Source organism: Heterocephalus glaber, unplaced genomic scaffold (genome assembly GCF_053883595.1).
Source record: "Heterocephalus glaber isolate CG9 unplaced genomic scaffold, H.glaber_assembly_v1.0 deba00000896, whole genome shotgun sequence".
Classification (NCBI taxonomy): domain Eukaryota; kingdom Metazoa; phylum Chordata; class Mammalia; order Rodentia; family Bathyergidae; genus Heterocephalus; species Heterocephalus glaber.
This window is the reverse complement of record NW_028258170.1, coordinates 3,636,132-3,654,177: the sequence shown is the minus strand read 5'-3', so window position 1 is coordinate 3,654,177 and position 18,046 is coordinate 3,636,132. Positions and strand designations below refer to the sequence as shown.

The 18,046-nt window shown below is 36.7% G+C and overlaps 3 pseudogenes across 1 annotated transcript in view; all 3 read left to right on the top strand.

The window, feature by feature from the left end:
- Positions 1-3,872, top strand: part of LOC101702887 (olfactory receptor 5W2-like) — a 31,602-nt pseudogene extending 27,730 nt beyond the window's left edge.
- Positions 1-18,046, top strand: part of LOC106008074 (olfactory receptor 10AG1-like) — a 144,617-nt pseudogene that overhangs the window by 124,244 nt on the left and 2,327 nt on the right. The window lies entirely within an intron of this gene.
- Positions 9,192-10,118, top strand: LOC101703482 (olfactory receptor 5W2-like; annotated as a pseudogene).

The window sequence follows — 18,046 nt, the reverse complement described above, 5'->3', positions numbered from 1 at the left end:
ACAGAAATTATGGCACTCATAAAAGGGTACATGCTTCATAAATGGAATTTAGCTTTATCAGAATATCCAATTGTCTATCTCAGACACATTTTATTCTTTTCAAGTAGATAATAGGTTTTAAAAAGAAACATATGACATAGATAATTTTCCCAAAATACAAATAACAATAAACAAATTGTATTCTAATTTACAAATATATTGTTTTTGGATTTTTGTTTTTGTTTTTGGTATCAGGGATTGAACTCAGGAACTTGTGCTTGAGAGGCAGGCAGTGGAACCACTGAGCCAAGTCCCTGGCCACTACAAATATATTGTTGATTTTCCGAAATGCAAAACATGCAGCTATCCTTTTAATTGTTTTATCAATAGTTTAGAGAAGAACAAGGACAATTTACCAGAGAAATTGCTCATTGACAAAATTCATCTTCTTGGGAACTACCAGTAACCCTGAGATGAAAGTGACTCTATTTACCACATTTCTCCTCATTTATCTCATTATTCTCCTGGGAAATCTGGGAATGATCATTGTGGGGAGCGAAAGGTTGAAATAACCTTGAGAGACCTCTGAGTCTCTTGAGAACATAATGAATCCTGGATATGCAGCTGGCACAAAAACAAGGATGGTTACTTGTAATGAGAGTGGTTAAATAGAAAGAGTTCGAATGTCTGCAATGCAAGGGAATGTTATTCCCGGAGTTGTAGAGATACATTTGACCTTTTCCCTGGAAAATAATTAGTCGCCGAATTATGTAGAGAGGAGGGGTTGGGGGTTGTGGAAAAAGTATATAAAGGGCAATAAAGTGGGAAGAGGGGTCTCTCCTCCGCCTCTCTCTCCTTTTTCTTTTCCTCAGAGGTTTTGTTTTTCTTTCATCCTCTCCCCTCCTCTCAGGTACTGTTCGACTAGTGATGGCTGGCACCGTCAGATCATCTTAATTAGAATGGAGTCCCAGCTCAACACACCCATGTACTTCTTCCTCAGCCACCTGTCTTTCTGTGACCTCTGTTATTCCACAGCAGTTGGACCCAAGATGCTTGTTGGCATATTTGGCAAGGACAAGTCAATCCCTTTTTTTGGTTGTGCTCTGCAGGTCTTCAACTCCTGCACCTTTGCAGACTCAGAGTGTGTGCTGCTGGCATTCATGGCCTTTGACCAGCAGCCCCCTGCTGTACACAGCCCACTGCTGTACACAGCCTACATGTCCAGCAGGCTGTGCTCCCTGCTGGTGGCTGGGGTTTACCTGGTGGGACTGGCACACACTCTGATACACACCACACTGACATTTGGCATGTGTTTCTGTGGGTCTATTGAAATCAATCATTTCTTCTGTGATTTACCTCCACTTTATCTCCTTTCCTGTTCTGACATAGAGGTCAATCAACTGGTATTATTCATCATTTTTTTCTTCATTGAACTGAACACCATTTCAGGAGTCCTCATCTCCTACTGCTATATCATCTCATCCATCCTAAAGATCCGCTATGCTGAGGGGAAGGTCAAAGCTTTCTCCACCTGCACCTCTCACTTAACTACAGTTGCATTTTTTCAAGGAACTCTCCTTTAAGAAACTTTCACATACTTCAGACCAAGTTCTTCCTACTCCTTAGATCAGGATAAAATGACCTCACTGTTTTACACCCTGGTGATGCCCATGCTGCACCCACTGATTTATAGCCTATGGAATAAGGATGTGGAAGAATCCCATTAAAAAATTAAAAATAGGGGCTGGGGATTTAGCTCAGTAGTTTTACTGCTTGCTGTGCAAGCACAAGGACCCAAGTTCGATCCCCGGTACCCCCCCCCAAAATAAAAAATAAAAGCTGGTTTTAAAAATTTATGCAGAATTCCCCATATATAGTAATTTTTATTAAAACCATATGGCAGAGAATGTAATTTAGTTTAATGAAATAAGTGTTAGTGCTATAACCTAATAATATGAAAATATTGTGAAGTATTTCTCTCATCTGCTATCTTTCATTATTATTGTTTTTTAGATAGGATGTTACTATATTTCCAGAATGCCACTGAATTTTTAATTCTCCTTCCTTAGCCTCTGGAGTAGCTTGGATTTCAAGTATGTGACTTCATGCTTGTCTTTCCTTTATGTATCATGAAGATGAATATGAAGTTATCTTTCTGTGAAAAAGTTCCAGACTTTCCAATTTGACAGACTTTCCATAAGTAATTCTTTAAATTAGTAAATTAGTAATTCAAGTTTAGTTCAATTATATTATAATCTATCCGGTGTTTCCTAAGTGCTTTTGTGGATTTAAGGGCTTTGTTTTCATGGTAAATCCTGCAGCATCTGATAAGCTGAAATGAATCGTTATATTTAATCATATAAACTAATGGAAGAAAACCATGACAATAAACAGTGCATTTACTGAATTCATGATAAGCCTCAAATCCATTATGAATTCCAAAAACTCAGGTAAACATATCCAGAGCAAAGTGTCTAAGCCCAGTGAGCAGGTGAGGGGATCCTGGGCTGGAGGGATTTTACATCAGATCCATGCAAATGAAAACAGAGGAAAGTAGAAGATTCACAGGCAGAGGATCGTTCTGTTAGAGAAGGCCTGAGGCAGAAAGGCCTGTGTCTTTTCAGAAGTAAAGATGAGGAGAATGGGGAGAAATGCAAGGAGCCTTGGTCAGGTTGTCCATGTGCAGACACTGTTAAACACCATCTCTCAGTGTCTTCCCCCAGAAAGGTTCTTGTCCTTCTTTGTCTTGCTTTAATCCTCCTGGAGTGCAGTTCACAGAGTTATCTCTGAGCATTGTTTTGCTCTCACCCTGCAAACATGTGAATCCCTTGCATGCAATATAAGGTTGTGAATCCCTCAAGGACTTGGTGTTCCTGTCTGCTTACCTACAGTGCATGGTGATTGTGAGAAGAGATAGGAAAACAAATAATTACATGTAATCACTGGGTATTTTTAGTGTTCAAAGTTTCTTTTCAAATCTCACCTGGGACTTAAGGAGACTGCTTTTCCTTGTGTGTGTGTATGTGTGTGTTCCTGTTTATTGTACTTGTTTGTTGCATCCCCCTTTCCTGACATTTTAATGAAGGTGGGAAACTCATCCTGTTTGAAGTAGAAACATTATTTTTTCAGAATGCAGACAGTCATGTTTTAAATGGCCTTTTCTACTTCATTAGCATTTTCCATGATGAGTCCATTACTAATGCAGGGCTATAATCCTGAGGCAACTGAAACCACTTTACTGATTGCTAGTAACCTTCTGCCATTTACCTCATGAAGTTAGATATTTCTGCTCATCTTTTACTTCTTTGATGTATATATGCAGGACGTGGAGTTGCCCTTGCTCAACATCTGATTCTTCCCAGACTTATTTTCTCCTCAGCTGCTTTTCTGTCCCTTTATGAGAAATGCTAAATACTCTGTGGTTACGTTTTGTTTAGTCAGGTCCCAGCTTTAGCTTCTTTTTTCTTTCCAATTTTTTTTTCAATGAAGGTAACATTCACTAAGCATAAAACTTACATTATTGTGTAACTAAATCACTCTCTAATACCTAGAATACTTTCACCAACAGGGAAAAATCTTCACCCAGTTCACAATTACTTCCTTCTCCCCAGTACCTAGCAACTCAACCATTCATCTATTTACTATCTCAGCTTAGTTCCCTGTTTGGGATGTTCACATAAACAAATCATATAATATGCTACTTTTTGTGTACAACTTTTTTCATTCATCTTAATATTTTCCAGGTTATCCATGTTGTAGAATGTATCAAGAAATTAGATCACTTTAACATCTTCAGCACGGCTGCTCCTCAAAACCATAAACATCACCTTCCCCACAAGCTCACTCTAATTCACAAACTGAGGTGGTATAGCTACATTAATGTTACAAAGTAACAATCTGAGCTAAAGCTGAGAATAATTGAATTCCTTCAGTCCTATGCTACTGCAAATAATGCCAAGGTTACTTGTTTGTGTTTGTGTCTGGGAGTGGGCATGGTAATGGAATTTGGGGGTCATAAGATTTCTATCTATCTTACTATTTTGTATGTCTGTATAGTTGTGTTTTGTTTGTTTGTTTTATACACTGAAAAGTGAACCAGCACTTTTGTACTGAGCTACATCTTCAATCTCTCTACCCACTTTTTGAGACAGAGTCTTGTTAAGTTATTGAGTTGCCCAGAGAAGTACTCAATTTGAAGTTCTCCTACCTCAACCTGCCAAATGGCCAGAATTACAAGTGTGTGCCAACAGGGCAGGCATTTTCATACAATTTTACTCAATGGAACCAATTCTCTTTTCTAACAAGAACTGTGGTTGTTTCATAACCTCAACGGTACTACTGTAACACATGTCTTTATTATGACTTGTCTCTAGGTAAATCATAATATAGCATTGAAGCTTGGTTTTCTAATTACATAGTAGTAATAAAACTGGATATGAAAGCAGTGCTGATTAAATTCTGAATGTGAAGACATCCATTACTATGGTCACAGTTGAAAATATTTGACCTTGTGAAATTCTTACTCTAGACAGACCCATTGTCACCATTTTTCCTGGTCAAAACAGACTAGAGATGCAGGACACCCCTTTCATGTGCAGAAGTAGCTCCTCTTTGCTTTAAAGTGGGGAGCGACTCACAGAGCAGGGAAATCAAAGTTCTGAGAATTTGGAGACAGAAATGTCATGTGGAAGTTCCTTAAAACAATCTGGGCTCATTACCTCTGTCACAGAGAGAACCCTAGTTCCATATAAGATTCACTTTATACATCCAGAGTCCTAGCGTGGCACTGAGTACTTCCTTCCTTCATGATGTGTTTGTATCAAGAAGGCTGAAGGGAAGACAGTTACTGCACCTGACATAAATGGAGAATGTCCTGTTCACCAAGGCATTGAACATCATCACCACTTTAATCAGTGTACTTATATGACCTCTCACCCCTACATATCTATTACCTGTGCTAGACATGTAATCACATGCACCTGTTCCAGAAATGTAATAACATACACTTTATTCAGTGTACTTATATGACCTCTCACCATCACATGTCTATTACCTGTGCTACACATACAATCACATACACTGCATCATACACATAGGATGATATGCAATCTGTATCATGCTTCTCTTCTGTAATTTCAGGAACATGGATAAAGAAAGGAGCCAATATATAGGATCTTGAAGATGATGTTATCCCACTATACATGTTTGTTAATATTATACTATTCAATAATTAATATTTGTTGTCAGTCATTGATAGATGAGTGAGAAGGAACTGATTTAAAGATAAAAAGAGAAGATAAAGATAGATATTTAAGTACCTAATCTAGCATAGGTGAAATCCATTAGATTCTAGCTATTATAACAAGGAGAACTGACTGATACACAAGTTCTGTTGCCATAGCCACCCAAAGCTGCTGTAGTATTGCACACACACACACACACACACACAAACACACACTGGCCCCTGGCCCCTCACTGTCCAGTGAACCCTCCTGTATTGTAGAACTTTAACAATAAAGTAGGTGGGGAAATCCTTCCCCGAAATTGTCCCATGTCTACTCCATGGGAGCCACAGACAACATATCCATGTCATTTCTGTCTTGCATATGCATATGACAATCTTCCATAAGGGAAAGTCTTTCCCCAATGAAAGCAGCCTGTGAAGTTTGGAAGAAAGTACCATTCCCTCAAATGAATAGATGTCAACATAAACCAGTAAGAAGCATGAATATAAAATCAAGGGAGAAAAAGCAAAGAAATAGATCCCCACCAAAAAACCCAAAAAGTCCTAGTAACTGTCCTTAAAGAAAAAGATATCTATATGCTTCTCACCTAAAAACTCAACATAATTTATCTAAGGAAACTTAGAGAATTTTATTAGGGGAAGAGAAAGAGATGATTTATTGAACTAAAACAAACAATGAATTTCACAGAAAGATTGAAATCAGAAAGAACAAACCAAAATGTTGGAGTAAAGAATGCAAACAATGAAATAAAAACAATGAGAAAGAGCATCAACAACAGAATTAATAAAGGATGTGAAAGAATCTATGAACTGTGAGACTGGTTACTTGAAAATATAGAATCAAAATTGAAGAAAGAAAAAGAGTAATGAAAAAGAGTGAGGCAAACTCACAGGGTATATGTGACATCAAGTAAACAAAAATTTACATCATAGGAGTTGAAGAAAGTTAAGAAAAACTAAAGGAATGCCAGGAGGCTTATTTACAGAAATAACAGCCAAGCTGAGCATGGTGGTGCATGCCTGTAATCCCAGCATTTGGGAGGCTGAGACAGGAGGATCATTGTGAGTTCAAGGCCAGCCTGAATTACATAGTGAGAACCTGGCTCAAAAAATGAGAGGGAGAGAGGGAGAGGGAGAGGGAGAGCAAGAGGGTGAGGGAGAGAGAGAGAGAGAAAGAGCGAGAGCAAGAGTGAGAGAGAGAGGAGCAATAATAGCCAAAAAGCTGCCACATTTGGAGAAAGGTATAAAAATTCAAATGCAGTGCAGGAAGTTCAAAAATTTTCCAAAATTCCATCAAAAAGGCCTACACTAACTAATACTATAATCAAACTGTTGTAGTTAGGTCTTTCTGAGGGATGACATCAGCAGTGTGTCAGAATAGGAAATTTCTGACATTCATGTATACTTCCTGGGCCACACTCCTCAGAGTATTGCAGGAAAGGGTGAGGGACATGCAACTCACACTTCATCTCTGGAAGGAGCTTGTGCCTCACACTGCCAGGGGCTACCTGATGGCCTCATTTATTACAAATTTGTGATTTCTCATTGGATCAATATTACCTAAGCAACTGTACTTGTAACCTCACTAGTTGAATATAGTTTCCTCCCACCTTGAACCCACTTCACCTCTTGGCTTTGTCCCATAAAACACCTTTGAGAAGTTGGGTGAGTGGGCAACCCACTTTCTGGTCCCCCTTTTGTCTCTCAAAGACAGAAGCTTTCTTTCTTTCAATAATTTTTCTGACTTTTAACCTCTGTTGTTCCTAGAATTCATTCTTTGACTTTAGAGAACAGGAACTCGCACTTTGGATATCTAGCAGGGCTGGCAGTTACAGCTTTTCCCCCTATATCAGTAAAATATCATAACTCATATTAGCCAGAAAGAAGAAATAAGTCAATTGCCCTCCAACCAGTGAAGGAATAATCAAAATGCATTATACCCCCCAAAAAGGAACATTCCACGAAAGTAAGGGTATCCTGACAAACACAACAAAATGGGAGAACCTTGGAAATATTCACGTAGATGAGAGAAATCTGTTGCAAATGACTAAATACTCTATAATTCTGACTGTGTGGGCTGTTCAGAATGGACAAATATGGAGCACTGGCAGGAGAGTAATAGTTGCCAGGGATTGTAGGGTGAGGGTAAGGATCATAACTGCTAGTCTGATTTCTTTTTGGGGTGATAACAACATTCTGGAATTAGATAGTGGTGGTGGCTGCACTGCTTTGTGAAAATGCTAATAAACAAAGTGATATTTTCTTTAAGAGGGTGAATGTTTTATTGTATTCATTATACACTTAATTAAATAAAATAATTGTATCAAAAGACAATAATATTTCTGAGATAGGAAAGGGGAGTATTAAAAAATGGGAGAAATAATGGACCACAAAAAGGAATTGACAGTGATTAATCAGAGGTTATTTGGAATTAATTAAATTTCTGCTTTGATTGGAGAAGGAAAATTTATATTACATTTTAGAGTTAAAAATCATTTGCAGTTTTCATTCTAACATACTTAGATTACAACTGTGAATAATTAATGTCAGTGTATTTGCAGGGCAAAATACAAAACCAGAAGTAAGATTAATCACAGCAAAGCCTCAGGGAAATAACTTCAGAGTCCAAAGTCCCCAAAGCTGCCTGGTAAAATAAGCTGCTGTTTGCCTAGGGCTCAGCTACCAAAGACCTGCTTGTCTCGGGTATGTTTGTAAATAGAAATTTAGAAATCTAGGGTAAAAAGGAACTAAGCGAATCACCATTTTAGAAAAAAAAAATAATGTGACAAATTAAAAACGTATCATTTTATGCTTTATTCTTATTTTAATATTTTCTCCTATCTAATGTCTGATACAATTATATATTAAATCAGAATTGGAAGAATCTGACTCAATGTAATGCTATCCACAAGATAGTATTCCAAGTTTTTATTTTACTCTGGTAACATAAGAAAGTCTTTATTTTACTGGTATGAAAGCACATACATGAATTTCAGATACTTTTTTGTTTTATTTAAAAACAGTTAACTTGGCACATTAAAAACTATGAATAAATTCAATTCTATGTGAAACATGCCATATTTTACTTAGATTTGTTAAGAATGAAGAATATATCATCGACATTTCAATTCTCATATGTCAACAGAGAAACATAAAGTTGCACTTGTCTAAAGGTGGAGAAAGCTAAACATCTCAGAGATATTGATTTTCTCTCATTCCATTACAAATTTTTAATATCCAAGTGTTCTTAACTCAGTGAATTGTAAATATATTGTTAAATGTGTTGCTTCTGCTTTTTTTCATTCTTTTTTGAAGAAAAGGCTGATTCTTTTGTAACAGAACCTTGCTATAAGCAGATAATGAGTATTATGGCAAAATCATAATAGATTTCTAAAGAAAAGGTAAATGAAATTTACTTCTCTCATAAAATGCTAAAGAAAGCATGGACCAATAAAAGTGCCATAGTAATTTAATATTAGCCAGTGTTATGTTCGGTACTTTTAGGACAACTTTTGAACAAATCATGGTATTTAAGAACATAATATACATTTTATGTATATTTAGATATTATAAAAACTGGAAGTGGCTTAATAAGGCATTTTAAACCTAATATCTGCTTTATTCGTAACATTTTAAAGATCCAATATGATTTCAATTCATCCACATGTAGTCCATGAATTAAGGAAATAAGGCCCTTAAAAATCAAGGAACATGTTGAAACACAAATAAATCATGAAGATTTAGATCTGGATTTGGATCAAATCTTCTCAATTGTCTGACATACTAGATTTTTTCTTTGCTTTTCAAATAGATGAAAATGTTTTTTAAAACATAACATGACCACAATAAATAGGACAATGAAGAAAATATCATATGTCTTCCATATATATAATTGATGTCCAGAATTGTAATATATGAATGTACAATTTTTTATTATTTTCTCAAAACCTTAACAAGATTATAAACAATGGACCAAGGAAATTGCTCCTCATTAACTGAATTCATTTTAGTGGGAATTACTAATAAGCCTAGGATGAAAGTAACACTATTTAACTTATTTCTGTTTATTTATGTCATTAATCTTCTGGGAGATCTTGGAATGATCATCTTAATTAGAATGGACTCCCAGCTTCACATGCTGATGTACTTTTTCCTCAACCACCTGTCTTTCTGTGACCTCTGGTACTCCACAGCAGTTGGACCCACAATGCTGGTTGCCATATTTGGCAAGGACAAGTCAATCCCTTCTTTTGATTGTGCTCTCCAGGTCTTCATTGCCTGCACCTTTTTAGACTCTGAGTGCATATTGCTGGTGGTGATGGCCTTGGATCACAAGGCCATCAGCAGCCCCCTGCTGTACACAGCCCATAAGTCCTGCAGGCTGTGCCCCCTGCTGGTGGCTGGGGTTTACCTGGTGGGACTGGCTGATGCTCTGATACACACTACACTGACATTCTGCCTGTGTTTCTGTGGGTCTAATGAGAGTGACCATTTCTTCTAGATATCCCACCCATCTTATTACTGTCTTCTCAGAGACCCAGATCAACTGAGTTAGCCATATTTACCATTTTTTGATTCATTGAACTGAGCACCATTTTGGGAGTTCTTGTCTCCTATTGCTATATCATCTTATCCATCTTAAAGACCTGCTCTGCTGAGGGGAGGTTTAAAGATTCCTCCACATGCACCTCCCTTTTAACTGCAGTTACAATTTTCCAGAAACTGTGCTCTGCATGTACTTCCGGCCAAGTACCTCTTATTCCTTAGATCAAGACAAAATGACCTCTTGTTTTATGCCCTGGTGATTCCCATTATGAACCCTCTGATTTATATTTTAAGAAATAAATATGTGAAAGCAGCTATTGAAAAACTGAAAACTGGAATGTGGATTTAAATATTTATAATAAATCCAAAGCTTTCCCAGATGACTATACTGATACTTATTTCTACTAATACTCATTTGTGCATATGTTTTGTTTCTCTAAGCTGAAATTACCTGAAATTCTTGTATAGTACTAATTCTCTTTGGAAAACTTTCCTGATACTTCTACTTTTACCAGCTTTTTTATTTGCTTATTCTATCATTCACACATTAGTTCAAATATATTAAATTTTATCAAATTTTCACTAATGCTTTTGTGCATTTAAGTTTATCATTTTCATGATAAATTCATTGATTTCTAAATTAATGGATCCTATAGTCTAGTAAAAGGAAGAGGCATTAATTTACTAAGCAATCACATAGTTCATAATAAGCTTGAAATCCTTCATCAAATAGAAAGGCTAAAGGAAATGAATGAAAGGCAAACATTGAATTCCATTGTGCAGAAGAGAGGCATCCTTGGATGTACACATTCAATATTAGTTATAAAAAAATGAAAACTGGGGAAAGGAAAGGATTCTAGGCAGAGGTTCCAATAGTTATCAATATCTTTAGGTGAAGAAGTCCATAGCTTTGAAGAAGTGGATGTCTTCAATGTGGCTAAGGAGTGATAGAAAGAGCCTTGATTAATATGTCCATGTGTTGTTATTCTTAATTATAGAATCTTTATAATTATACCTAGGAAACATTCCCCTTCTAACCCGACTCTGTTCCTGTTAAAGGCCCTGGAAGTTTAGTCCACAGACAACTGGCTCCTTAATGTGCATGTTCGGATGTCTGAGATGACGATGTCCAATATAAGATTGTGAGTTCTTTTTTCAAGGACTGAGAGTTCCATCGATGTTATCTAATTTGTCTGCATTGTGCTTGTGACTACAAATGCAGAAACAACCAAATAATTTTAAAAGCTAGATATTTTTAGTGTTATCAAATGTTAATAAAAGGAAATAAACTTACAATGACATGTACTTTAAATATATATATACATATATATATATACACTCATGAATTGCATAAAATCATATGGAAACTAAGGCATGTCTCCCCAAAGCCTGTGAAAGTGGGGCTTCCAGGAGGTGACTGGGTAATGGGGCAGTACATTCACAGGTGGATTAGTCCACAGGTGAATCTACAGCTGAATCTGAGGTGAGGAGGTGGGTCCTGACTGCAGAGGTGGGTAAGGAGGAGCATGGCCTGGAAAGGTTTCTCTCCCATCCAGCTTCTGCTTCAGCTCTCTGGCTGCTGAGCATCATGCCATGAGCAGCTTTGCTGCTGCCTTCCACCATGCCCCTCCTACCTGGACCCAGCAGATGGGAGGACTGGAACTTATAAATGTGAGCCAGAGTAAATGTTTTCTCCTCCTAGAGGTTGTTGGTGTTGGACATTGTGTCCCCAAAATGAGAATATGCCTAAGACAGCACATACACACATAAATGCACATACACACACACACACACATGGGCAACAATTATGTAGCAATGAATCCCCTGGTGAGATTTCAGAAGAAAGAAATACCTAAATTACTCATTGCACATAATGGAATATGCCAACCACATCTCATTTTGTTGGTTTTGTCCACAAGTTTTGTGTTGGTGCCCTACTGACTAATAACTGCATTGTGACTCCAAACATACACCTAATGTGGAGATTATTGCAATTATCTGCAGCTGTCATGCAACATTTAGTGAACAAATAGCAAGCAAATTTGTAGGTGCAGTGTCACCATTCACATATTATAAACTTTGACTTCACAGAAAGCTGACACAGAAGCTTCTTCAGAGCTCCAGCTTGCAGGATTTCAGGGTGCAATCATTTTCCTTATTTTCTATGTAGTCTTTGAAATTGTCCAATGCACCAGCATTATACAGCATTTTCTCTTAATATCAATGTTAATAATGCTGAATTGTTTGAGTACAATAAATAAAACCCTACTTCCATATATGGTAGTCCTTTTTATTCTTTGATCTTTAATCACCTTGGTTGAAACTATGCCAAGCTTATACATTGGATTCAGATAAATTTTCACTTGGTTTAGGATTCTAAAATTCTGTAGATAATTGATTTTGTAAAGTTTGAAAGTGTAAATCCATCTAAAAATTCTTTAGCATCTCATGAGAGTAGCCATGTAATTGTTGTTTTTAAAGAGATTCACTTCACGGAACTTTAAGCAGGAATTTGTTGAGGGCACACTTTCTTAAATTTTAAAAAACCTATTATCTCTGAGATTCTATGTATCAGTTGTTACATCTATGCAATGTGGTTTTTAAGACAGTGTAAATTTTATGATACATATAGTATATGAAATACATGATAATGTGTAGAATAAAATAGATAATAGAACAAAATATGCAGCATTTCATAAGAACTTCCAGTGATTTCACTTTGCCTCTCAAGTTAATTTCTAAAGACTTTTGTAATAAAACATATGAATGAGATGAAACATGCATGAATGTTTACCATTACTGATTTCTGAGATATTATGTCATGCAGAATTATATATGCAATATATATAAAATTTTCACATTTCCTCTAAAATTATGTTGAAAAAGCTGGTATGAATAATTGTGCACTACTACAAAATGAGAACATAAAGAAAGCATGATTATGTCTAGGAAATACAATTAGAGCATTTAAACACAGGATCTGACTGGATATATGAGTGTGTTATCATGTCTTGCCTGTCAGGTCACTTTGTAAGTGGAGAACACCCATGAGGTGTGCATTGCACACACAAGGACCAAGGAGGAGATTTGCCCACCTGTGCCAGTGTACACCACGTGCCAGCCTCCACCCTCCGCAGATCAGAGAAGGCCCAGGAAATATGACTCTAACTCCTCTCACAACAACCTCTGAGGAATCCTACAGGCACAGGGTTATGTAGGTCCTGCTTGTCATTTGGCCTTGCTGCCCAAGAGCCACCACTGGAAAGAACAAGTCTCTCATCAGCCAAAGTCGGTGTACAGCTAACTCCTCAGTGTTCTAGCTTGTCAGGTCACTCAGCTAAAACACTGAGTGGCATTGCCTCTTGTGGAACACTGAAGAGCTGGCCCAGCCTGGGCATCACAGCATCCTGGAGAGCCAAGGATGTCTGTGGTGTTGAAAGCTGCTTCTTCAGTTTTCCTGTGTCTCAGGGATCTTTATTGGTCAACAGTACTAGTTAAACTTAAGTACTGAAGAGGTAACATTTCCACCCTTTGACATTGGTTTGTGTCCATCTTCTAAACCTATTCAATCCCCCTAACACCCTGTCTTATTATCCCTGAGTGGGATCAGAATTTCTTTCTCTCAGAGTTTACTTTGGATTTAGGGAGGCTTTTCTTGCTGTCTTTCTGTTCTTCTGTTAAACATCTAATTCTTACACCATTTTGCATGGTAATGCATTTTCCCTGGAGCCATCAACATATCTTCCAGGAGTTTTTAGTATAACATCACTGGTCTCCCCCACAAGATCGTCTTTATTTTTTGACAAAAAAGTTAGACATAGAGTGTCATATGTTGTTTTCCAAACTAGATCAATATCCTCAGCCACAGATGCAGAGAGCTCCATGTTCAGGCTTGACTGCCACATTCCCTCACCTCTGGACCCACGAAGAGACTTTTCCACCACTGAACAGGAGCTGCAGATGGGGACGAAACCCCACTTCTTTTTTATTGCTTAAATTCTTTTATTGGTACATTTTAGGTATACAATACACTTACATTTATCATTGGGTGCTTGTACCTATACGTGATGCATCTTAATTCTTATTTTTTCCCCATTTCCTGTGTTCCTTTCCTTACTTAGAAAGACTTTGTTTCCATTTTTTACTGTTCTCATAATTTTTCCTTTCCCTTCTTTCCTTTCCCCTCCCCCTCCCACTTCTCCTACCCCTTTTCACCTTTTCTTCCTATTTCAAATCATCAATTATTCATTTTAATCCTTATTTACACTTTCAGTGTCTCACATTAGAGAAACTATTCAGTAATTTCACATGTGTGTCCTATTTATTTCACTTAAGAGTATGGCCTCAATATGCATCCATTTAGCTATAAATGTCTCTAGTTTCTCACTATATATGGCTGAGTAGTACTTCATTTTATATATAAAAGAAAAGCACATCTTCCTTATCCAGTCTCCAGTTGATGGGCACTTGGGCTGTTTCCAAGCTTTAGCTATTACAAACTGTGCCACTATAAACATGGGTGTGCAAATATCACTGTGGTATGATTTTTTTAATTCTTTGGGGAAGATATCCAGCAGGGGAATAGCTGGGTTAAATGGGACCTCTAGTCCTAGTTCTTTGAGGTATCTCCATACTGATTTCCACAGTGGTTGCACTAGTCTGCACTCCCACCAACAAAGGACAAAGGATCCTTTCTACCCACACTACTGCCAGCATTTGTTATTAGTTGATTTCTTCCTGGAGTGAGGTGGAACCTCAGCAGTGTTTTCATCTGCATCTCTGGAATGACCAGTGATGTTGAACATTTTTTCATATGTTTATTTGCTGCTTTCAATTCTTTGTCTGAGAAATGTCTGTTCAGTTCAGATTCCCATTTTTCAATTGGGTCTTTGAATTTGGGGGATCTGTTTTTTTTTCAGTTCTTTATATATTCTAGATAGTAGTCCTTTGACTGAGGTAGAGCTGTTAGAATTTTTTTCCCACATTGTAGGTTGTCTCTTAGTTCTGCTGGTGGTTTCTCTTGCCATGCAGAAGCTTTTTAATAAGATGAGATCCCAGTTGTTGATTCTTTGTGCTAATACCCAGGCTACTGAGGTTTGGTTCATAAAGACTTTTCCTATGCCAATGTCTTCAAGATTTCTACCTAACTTATCTTGCAGCAAGTTTACTGTTTCTGTTTTAATATTTAGATCTTTAATCCACTTTGATCTTAGTTTAGTGCATGGTGATAGCTATGGGTCTAGTTTTAATCTTTGGCAGGTTGAAATCCAGTTTCAACACCATTTATTAAATAGGCTGTCTTTCTTCTAATGAGGGTGGTTGGCTCCTTTGTCAAAGATGAGGGAAAAGCCCACTTTTTAAAAACTTTTAATAATGTGTGTTTGTGATATATCATAATCATATTCATCATGGGGTATTGGTGGACACACATATTGCATCTTGATCCTTTTTACTTTCTTTTCTCCTCTCCTTCCTGCCCTCTCCCACCATATACAGTTCAGGTCACTACTTGGAATTTTATATTTTGATTATCAAGGGCTTTTAATGATAGAAATAGAGTCTCATAGCTAGTCATAGGGCAGTTCACCTGGAAATTATATTTTGTAGTCTCTCTTTCATCTTGATGAACTCTTTTCATTCTTTTTTACATAAGTAGTTGTGTCTAGAAATTCTGCATGCCTTTGCCTGTTTGTACTTCTAAAAAGAAATAGGTAAGAGGTCCTATTTCATTACCCTGTCTCTCATCCCATTTTCAGTGGAAGGTAAGGTGAGGCTGGCCTAGTAAGTGTGTAGCTGGTGAAGGAAGACATACAGTGAAGATAGCACAGCCATCTGGCTGTCCTAGAACTCTTATATCTCAATGTTGGATAGTAGAAAAATGAACTTTCTAGTCTTAACACATGCTGTCCATGCATATTTTAAAGAACATCTCATTTGGTATGATAATTATAATGTTCTGATGTTAGCAATGCTCATGGTTTGTAATGGTTACTTAAAAAGATGTGTGTCTGCTAATTTATGGAAGCAGCATGGCCACAGAGGTTTTCTGGTGGTGCCCCTAATTCCTTGGGAGGCAGGCACAATGGTTTAGCTCAATTAGAAGTATACTTGAGAAAGGAGTTCACCCCAGGATGGAAAATATTCAGTACTAAAGAGCATTATTAGTTCTGATGATAGAACATATTTGAGCTGTTTGTTTGCCTCTGCTTCAAATAAATTACCTAGCCTTGAAATAAAACTTTCTTCTCCCTCTCTCATCTCTTATGCAGCCAATAAAGATAAATATTATATTTAACCTTGATTCAAAGAGCTAAGCTTGAGCTTCTTCCATCTAATGCAAATTAAATAGTATAAGTATCTGTATCTTTAGCTCTGGGAAATTACACAAAAATTTTTTAAAGTAATTTTATTATATTAAGTTTCAAACCACTGATTCAGATAGACCTTGTGTTTTCCTAGCTTTAATTATGACAAGATCAAAATGAAAAGTACTTTTTGTATAATGAGTTCATAGATTAAATACTACAATTTTATCATTGTTAACGTTGTGATTCTCACTAATTATTAAATGATTACTATGTGTAAGTGTATACTTAAACATTGTGTCTGTAATAAGTCCTGGAGTGTTCTCTCCCTAGGATCCAACTTTATGTAATTAATGAGCAAGATACTGAATGGACATCACTGAAATGAGATTCTGTATCAAAGGCGTGCCTTGGTTGTTTTGCTTACTGTTCCCACATGAGTGTCTATTTTGAATAAACAGGAAATGAATAAAATGTGATTATAGTGTGAAGGATAGTATAGTAAAAAAGAGTATACTTTTGTCTTAACTTGAAGTCATATCTTACTGTCTTAATTATATACTAATTTCTGACGATCATAGAAATTCAGTTACAGAACTATTTTTTGGCAGGATGTGCCATCAATTTTTTTCTTTTTCTTTTTGTCGATATATATATATATATATATATATATATATAATATTATGTATGTCTCTGTATTTATATTCTGACATGTGATGTTTGCGTACATGTAAACATTGTCATTCTCAATTCAGAATACATTAACCATTGAATATAGTTTTTCTTTATGATGAAAACCTTCAAAATCTTTCATTTACTTTACATTTTTAAAATAAATATACACTTACACGTTCTCTATATTCATTTCAAGTAGCAGCAAAGCACAGCTACTCACTCTAACTGGAGCTTTACATCCATTTATCACCCTCACAGCCTCACCTCCAGCATTCTTCTTTCCCTTATGTGATATCAAGTTATGGTAGCTTTAGAATCTCGAACACATTTCAAGGGAAGTATATAATTATGAAAGTTTATTTAAATATTTTAAGCATACTTTGAGAGGTACCTTAATGCTTTGTCTGGAATTTTGTAGATGATGAAATGGATTCATATTCATGCTTCCTTTCACTTTCAGAAAATCTTTAGTGTGCTCTGCAGTGCATGCACTGTTATTTCTCCATTTGCGAGTGTGTGTGTGTATGTGGTTTTTGTATAATAGTGGAGACTGAATCCTGAGTTTTTATGCAGCCCTGTATTTTTTTAAATTTCAGGTAGACTTTTTGTATTTTGCTGGGTTTTACTCGAGACCTTCCTCCTCAGCCTCCCAGAGTGCTGGGATCACAGATATCCCCCATTGCACCCAGCACCTTCGTCTGTGTACTTTCTAAACTTCCATTTTGATCACTGTCCAGACTCAGCACAAGTCTCATCTTAGGGTTATTGTGAGTCTCTTCTGAGTGTTGATTTAGTCTCCTTTGCTTTTGAAATAACATGGATGTGATCCAGTACATAACAGTAACAATGAGATGAACTGCTACTTCTGCAATAGTGATTAAATCACAGTAGTTGGTAAATACCCCAATTCCAACCGCACATTCAGAGCACAAACAGAGACACACCAGAAGTTCTACTCAATCCCTGTCTGGTGGTGAGATCTGCATATTGGTAAGGGCCTGGTGTCCACCTTGGGAAAGTCTAGTAAAGCAACCAATTTCACTCATTTATAATTTATGTTAAGTTAGGGAATCCAATTTTGTGAAATATTGAATTGCATACAAAATGTATGAAATACCAACAGAAATGTATAACTATAATAATAAGGAAAGAACATATCAAGATAAATAATCACAGTCTCATACAGTCAAACATGTAAAAACACACATATACATACATTAAGGATTGAATGGAGCAAATAATGTGAAGAAAAAACAACAATCATTGAAGACCTGTTTGATGCAGGGCAATCATGGAG